At 37.3% G+C, this 7,884-nt stretch overlaps 2 long non-coding RNA genes across 4 annotated transcripts; one reads left to right on the forward strand and one right to left on the reverse strand.

The window, feature by feature from the left end:
- Window positions 1–731: 731 nt before the first annotated feature.
- LOC141626315 (uncharacterized) lies at window positions 732–3,426 on the reverse strand. Of its 2 annotated transcripts, XR_012535912.1 has the most exons (3): window positions 2,267–3,395; window positions 1,670–1,767; window positions 732–1,092 (listed from the first exon to the last, which is right to left on the reverse strand). It is a non-coding gene; the product is annotated as an uncharacterized LOC141626315 (long non-coding RNA). The 2 variants fall into 2 exon arrangements; XR_012535913.1 differs by lacking the exon at window positions 732–1,092 and having other exon boundaries at window positions 1,500–1,767; window positions 2,267–3,426.
- Window positions 3,427–4,030: 604 nt separating this feature from the next.
- LOC141627390 (uncharacterized) lies at window positions 4,031–7,531 on the forward strand. Of its 2 annotated transcripts, XR_012536959.1 has the most exons (4): window positions 4,031–4,213; window positions 4,432–4,524; window positions 5,628–5,714; window positions 7,166–7,531. It is a non-coding gene; the product is annotated as an uncharacterized LOC141627390 (long non-coding RNA). The 2 variants fall into 2 exon arrangements; XR_012536960.1 differs by lacking the exon at window positions 4,432–4,524.
- Window positions 7,532–7,884: the final 353 nt, after the last annotated feature.

The following is a 7,884-nucleotide window of genomic DNA, read 5'->3' on the forward strand; positions in this document are numbered from 1 at the left end:
CAGTAGGATTGAAAGACTAACAAACTCTATCTTGAATAATATTCCCGAGGCATCAACTTATCCAATGAAGACAAATTCTATCACTTGCAGAAGTTGTATACCCGCAAAAAAGGAAAGGCTTTGTTAAAGTGGATATGTGGCGCGGTAAAATAAAGCTATCGGGACCGACTCACGCTTAAACACTCAAATTCGTTTACGTGACTCAATCCCGAGGGGGCAAATTTGTAGACATAAAAATATGTCTCATGTATTAAGAATAGGTCAAAGTCAAAATGTTGACTCATGTGAAAGTATATCGTTTGACAAATGGGTCGGTGGATTTAGCCCGAACAAATATGACGGTATTTAGCCCATCTTGCCAGAATATAAAACCGGTCCACTCAGAAAATGGGTTGTGTCGTGTTTCTAATACGGAGTATGGGAATAATGGTGCGAAGTCCAAATTGGACTCGAAAAGCTTGACGAGCCCATGAAATAGAAGTGACAAGTCCAGAAATTTCTCAAAGAAATTTAAACCGAAGACCATATGCATAGTCCACGCATGCATGTCATTATATGATGCTTTGAGTTTGGAATAATATCCAAACGTGCATGGATCACGATAGGAATTAGGATACTCCGTAAATATTTGCTTTTCAAAAGAAAAAAAAAACAAGAGACTTGGTCAATAACAGCAAATATTATGGTTTCCGTGAAAAATGGGGAAAGCACCATGAGACTAGGATCTAAGTCAGCGAAAAAGGGGAAGTGGTAGCAATCAGTTGCATGTTGGCTACGGTAAAACAAAATGTCTTATAAATTGAGAGGAATCACTCTCATTTAAGACTAATCTCCATAATCACCAAAATCCCACCAAAAATACACTACACACAAAACCTCCCTACAAAACACTCTCTAAACAAATCTCTCCCAAGAGAAAATAAGAGAAAGGAAAATACATTTACATCTCTACAAAAATCTCTCCTAAGAGAAAACTGGAAAAAAAAGAAAGGACTATTCTTCAATCCGACGTCAAGCATCCGTTGCAGTCAATTAAAGAGAAGCAAGTCAAATTCATCCAAAGGAGAATCAAGTCTTCAAATCAAGACCCTCCTGTTCATTCATTGCGGAAATTGAATCAGTAGAACAACTAGTAGATTGTACCCCAAATCCTTTGAAATTAATAAAATTATTATTTTGTTGCATTTGTTTGTGTTTTATCTCTTGTTTGCAGATTTAACGCAAATTTGTTGTTACAGTGACAACGTCTCTGAAATGTGATATGGCTGTCAGAATCTTCTTGGTGTACCATGAGATATTGACATTACTGGTCCCCCAGCAACCACCAGATTAAAAGTAAGGCTTAGAATCTACTAATGTTTAGGGCAAACTTTCACTGCAATCAAATCAGTAAGGGTCTAGTATTGAAACTTTAGTCAGTTTTTGTAGCTAGGGAATACGCAAAGAATATGCTCCGCAAATCTGCTATGGACAAATCTATGAAAGGAAGACGGAATATAGCAATCAAACAAGTTTATGTTTCAAGTAAATCATTCACAGGAATTATGCAAGCGAACTTTTATTAAGCTGAATATGTTAAAATTCATTTTCAACTTTAATAGTGTCATTTGTCTATGGAAACACTCCCATGAACAACAGGACAACCAATCATAAATTTAAGATACATCACCTTTCCTCAACACCTTCTAGAGGATTATTAGGATCCGGATACTTGTTCAGGGTTTTGCGACCTTTCAAACCTGTCATAGCTGCGCCAGTAACAAAAGCCTGTCAAAGTAATCAAAAGTCTTTCAGATGAGCTTGTATATAATTGTAAATACGCAATAGGTGATAAATTTAGACGTTTATTTATATTAACCACTTAGCAAGCATATACAAGATAACAATGATTCACAAGCTGCCCTCTCAGAAACGCCGTTATGTTACCAGATTCGCTATGAATACGCCCTTACCGATTTGCGATTCGCTCTTATAGAAAGTGTGTTATATGTATTTTCAGTAAGCAACTCGACATAATTCGCTTTTAACTATTCGCGATTCGTAGGGTACCAAGCGAATCGTATCAGTATCCTTACACAAGATTATGTCATCAATATCTCTTATTAAAGTTTATGTCATTGCTATGTTGCTCCTTTTCCAGAACTGAGGAGAGTGTCCAAATTGCTGACATGTTATCTTCAGGCTTCTATCGAGAGAACTGAAGGAGATACAACCTTCAACCATATCATTTGTAGCAAAAATGTCCAAAATCAACTTAAATACTTACCCAAAAATATGTATGCAAAGTAGTGCTAAATGAAAAGGGTTTATCGTCTGTATTTTTGACAGTTAGTTCCGTCAAAAGATTTGTTGAATCCAGAATAACCTGAAACAAAGGTAAATACAACAACAACAACATCATCATCAGAGCCTTAATCCCAAAATGATTTGGGGTCGGCTGACATGAATCATCCTTTAGAACCGTCCATGGGTGAACACACACCTAAAAAATGCGAAAAAATAGAAGAGAAAAAGTGAAAAACAAAAGGGGAGTGCAACATAATACGAAAGCCAAGTAAACTTATAGGTTTTAAAATCGAAGTCCGAATTTCTTTTATAAAAATTTAGAATTTAAATCGAGAATAAAGATTAAAACGATTTTGAAAACCGAAATAAAACTTTAAGGGTCCGGAATACCTTAAAAGTGAACCAAGTATTAATATATAAGAAAGTTGTTGGTAAAAAAGTGTGAAAAATACGAAAAGAACAAATAAATTTTAAAAATTAAATAAAAAAACATTAAATATATCAAATAACGTCAGATACTAAAAATGCACATGTATCATTGCCCTCCATTGTGCCCTCTCCGTCACCATTCCCTCATAAGCCCCACAAATCTCATATCTCATATCATGCTGTATCACTCTCAACCATGTCTGTTTTGGTCTCCCTCTACCCCTAGCAACATTTTCTGTTCCCCAAGTCTCTAGCCTCCTCCTCCTCCTAACTGGTGCGTCCATAGGTCTCCTTCTCACATGGCCAAACCATCTTAGTCGGTTTTCCATCATCTTGTCCTCTATTGGCACCACTTTAACCTTTTCCCTAATCACCTCATTCCTTAATCGATTTTCCTTGTATAGCCACACATCCACCTCAACATACGCATCTCCGCCACACTCATCTTTTGAATGTGACAATGTTTCACGGCCCCACACTCGGAGCCGTAAAGTAAGGCAGGCCTAATCACTGTGCGATAAAAACTCTGTAGGACTTTTCCATTTCAACCATCCCGCTTTAATTCTTTGAGCCACATCTCCGTCTAAATCCCCATCATTTTGAATAATAGATCCCAGATATCTAAAGAAATAAAGAAATCTAACCCTCAGCAACATTTCCATCGAAAATAATACTCCCCACCTCTGTCGATCTCGACCCCGCCACCGTTACTGCCGCCACCATTACTGAACTGACACCTCAAGTACTCGGTCTTACTCCTACTTAGCCTAAACCCACGAGTTTCCAAAGTATGCCTCCACAATCCCAACTTTCTCTCAACCACCTCTTTCGTCTCATCAATCAACATTATATCATCCGCAAACATCATACACCAAGTGTAACACCCGCAAATTTCTCATTTTGACATTTAAAATTTATTAAACCGTTTAACCACTTTATTATATATTTTTGAATTATTCTATTTAATTAATTTTATGTCAAACACGATTTTTATAAACGTATTACATAAAAGCTCGTTTATATAAAAATACGTACGATTTAATTATATCTTGAAGGCATAATTTATATAAAAATAAATGTATACGTATTTTTGGTCGGACAATAATAGTGACGATAATAATGACCGTAATAATAATAATTCCCGTCTCAATTTCCGTCTAACTTTAGACCGTCACATTTTCATATATGAGGCTAATTTATTCGGACCAATCTGATCCCTACTACACCTACTCGCTCACCTTATCTCTATTATTACTATTATTATTATTATTTATTATTGTTGTTTTTTTAGGCGTGAGTGCGTGAAACCCCCCCCCCACTTCCCCTTCTTTATTCTTCTTTTCTTATCCTGCACAACGACTCAGTACCATCAACACAAACACAGCTCCGTCCAATTCCATTTTTGTGACATAAAAACCCAGATCCCGCCTTCATTTCTCGACCAAATTCCGTAATTTTTGTACCATTCTCTTCCCCTTTCCTTCCTCCTCCTTTTAAGGTAAGAAAGTCTCCTTTTTGTAGTGGTTTCGTCTTTCGCCGTCTTATAAAGGTGTCGTCTTTTAGCTTCTTTATTCCGTTTTCTTGCTCTTTTGTCAATAGTTATCGGTGTAGTTGGTTAATTAACACCTTATTAGCTGTTGGTGTTTAGTACTCGTTTCGAGTTTGGATTATTGCTTTAGTATTGAATCCTGTTTATTTTCTCTTTGTGTTATGTAGGCATCTATGTATTATAGCAAATGGTTAGGCAATTTTGTTTAATCACACTTCCATTTGGTGTTTTATGATGGTTTTATATTAAATTGTCATAAGGTATTATTCTTATCTTCATTTCAATTGATATTTTTTGTTGGTTTGTTCTCATTTTCTCTACTTTTGACAAATTGAAGTTGCTGTTTTATCTTTCAGCATCTTGTCAAAAACCTGACCAACTCCGTTAATGTCTCAAAAGTAAATTCAATTGTTGTGATCGGTTAAGTGTATCGATGCTTTTTTATCATCGTATTATCTCCAATTGATTGGTTTATATAAATTCTGAATAAAGCAATCGCCAAATTGATTAGTACTTTAAGCTCTATTGTTTTTCCGAGATCTACTTTCGATTTAGTTGGCTATTTGATTTGCTAAAGTTTATTACTTTCTCTAAGTTGCATTGTATTTTAGCATATTATCTCTGTTGTTTGATTGCTACTTTAGTTGGTTTTATTTGGTTGTGTAGGATACAACCCATTGAAGCAAACATTACACCATGTTTCATTTAAAAAGATTTTAAAATTGGTAATAAACTTGTAAATTATAAGAGTGATCTTTTAGTAGAGGATTTATTGTACAAGTGATGTTTGACAATTCACTTAGCATATGCTCATCTTTTTTCGATGGCATTATCTTCTTTTGATTATTTCACATTTCTGAATTTGTTCATCGTATGACCTATTGGTTAGCTATGAGCTTCTTTAATAGTGAAAATGGGTTTTGTCGAGCAGTTTTAGCGGGCTGTTTTGACGGGTTTCTTTATGTTATTTTGAACCAACCTCTTTGCTAACGTCTTAAGTACATGTACATGTTGGGTTTGGGTCTTTTGTTTGGGTGGTATCCGTCGTGGTTTGGCCTAGGAAACCGTCCTAAGACGGCTGGACAGTAGGGTGTAGCCTGGCCGTGGCCTACTGCAGCCTGGCCGTGGCCTCTTCGTAGCCTGGCAGCACCTAGCGATGATTAGTTTGTGGCCGTGGGTTGGCAAAGGCCTGGCTTTGGCCGGTGGCCTAGGCAGTGGCCTGGCTAAGTCCCGAGTTTGGGCCGTATCTATAAATTGTTTTGACGCTAGTTTGGTTTATTTAAAATATAATTAAATTAATTTTCGTCTCATATTTTATATAAAGATAATTCGTTAATATCGTCCTTTCACATAATTATTTTAGGTGGCTCATATGGGGTTGAAGATGAAGAGTAATTTTGGGGTTTTAGAAGCTTTCTCAAGTTTTTACTTGTCTCTTTGCTAGCGTAAGGTAACTATTCCGAGTTACTCGACGAGTTAATGTCACATTAGTAGTTAATGTGTGCCTGTTGTTTGATAAGTGTTTAGGTGAATGAATAATGTTAGGATCGTTTACAAAATGAAATTGTAATTAATAGGCAAATGAATTTTATGGTGATAATTGTAATGTTTTGTTGATTGTGCCGAAAACTGAGCCTTAGTCCCTTTGACTGATGCGATGTCAGTTAATTGAGTGATTGGTCAGCCGCAATTTGACCGCACTGTCCGCAGGTGGGGTTGCGGGTAAAAATTGGTTGAATGAATTAGATAATCGGCCTTTTTCTTGTTTTAGGCCATTTATTATATCTCTATTTCACATGTGTAATTAGTTGAATTTAAATAGTTTCTTATTTAGTTAGTTGAATTTAAATAGCTTCTTATTTTGTAGTAATGGCACTAGTTTTCCCTAAAGCTTTTTTTATTGTTATAATTGTTAGGATTGGAAATTAGTATTGAATTCTTATTGAGGAACTGTTGGGATTGTATGCTGTAAATAGACATTTATATAGCTTTCACATGATAGAATGTTAGAATTTATGTTGGTAAGTAGGACTTTTTGCCCTCTTAAGGTTAAGTGGGTGTCTTACTTGACTTATGTGGTGAGTTTTGGGTGGTGTGGGCTAAAATATTCAAGCTGGGACTAGCTGTGACTAGGTCCTAGGTGAGTATTTCGGCCTTCATCATAGATAGGTCTTTATAGTCTCTGACGAGTATATGTTCACTGCTTGATAGCCTTTGTGTTCCTGACTAGTGGATGTTTATCCAAGTTGGGGCATGACCTCAGGTACTAATTTTGATAGTATGGGGTCAGCTTAAGTACTAGCCGACCCTTCGGTGGTGTCCTTAGGGTACTCACTTCACTTTGTTTTAAAAAAGGTTGTGGGTCTTGGGTGCGGTGGTGTGTATCGGCATGTCTAGGTCTGCGCAGATTTTAGGCTAGGGTTGTGTTGTCTCTTGGCCATGTTTTCTTAATAGTAACCGCTGAGCCAAGATACCGGTTCGATTACCTTCCCTACCTCGTGGTATAGACTTGAGTTACAAAGTGACTATTGACGGTGCTAAGAACTTATGCCTGTCTTTGATATATTGCCCTTTCTTGTATGGTGATTCTATGAATCATAGAAGGTGAGATGCAAGCCGGCTATGGTTGATAGAGTTTGGATTCCTGGATGTTATGTGATCCACATGATAGTGTAGTATGAGTCGGTCTAGTATTCACATGCTAGGACTAAGTGTTTTTATATTGTTGTTCACATGATAAGCACGATTGCCTTAGCATCTATATGCTAAGGCAGTGTGTGATTCGTATTCATATTCTTATGTTTACATGTTATATTAATTATGACATTTCGTGGCTGGGAGAACTCGGAGTTACTCCCCACTGACTGTGGCTTTCGTATTTGTATAAAATGCGAATGACAGGTAGGTGATGCATATATGGGGTACATGGACGAGCTAGCGAGCAAAGTAACCTTGGGACCTAGACTGGTTTTATTTCATTGTGACCCTTAAACCCTTTTTATGTCACATACATTTTAGAGACATATGTCTCCCTTTTCTACTTTGGGTTTGTATCTTTACTTTTTCTTATTATTAGCTATGTATGTAAAGTAGTTCATTAGCATTGCAGGTTTTGGCACCCGCTTCTGGAAATGTTGGAAATGTTGTGATTGGTTTAGAAAATTTTTTGAAATTACAGGTTTTTGGCTAGTTGAACCAATTACAAACATATCCTACCAGTTTTTCTGTATAATTACGTGTTTACTTTTCCGCAATAAATGAGGGTGTTACAGATGGTATCAGAGCCGGGGCCTGTGCCGGTGGGCAGCGAGGACGCTGCCTTCTCCTCTGGGGAGGAGGGAAGGTGACCTTCCCACATCGGTAGAAGAGGGGAACGAAGCATGGTTTATAATCATGTGGCTACCTCTTCCTAGTATGACGCGTTTTAAAGCCGTGAGGGGGTTGTGTCTCCCAGAGCGGACAATATCACGCTAGCAGGTTACCTTGGGCTGTTACAGAAATCTTTCCAAATACAATGTGTCCCCAGGTCTGAGAACAACCGAGCCGACGCTCTCTCAAAACTTGCCAGTTCAAGCATCAAGAATGTCAGTCTAACCGTGCTGGTGGATATCGGGAATGCT

The sequence above is a fragment of the Silene latifolia genome, chromosome Y (assembly GCF_048544455.1).
Source record: "Silene latifolia isolate original U9 population chromosome Y, ASM4854445v1, whole genome shotgun sequence".
In the NCBI taxonomy this organism is placed as follows: Eukaryota; Viridiplantae; Streptophyta; class Magnoliopsida; order Caryophyllales; family Caryophyllaceae; genus Silene; species Silene latifolia.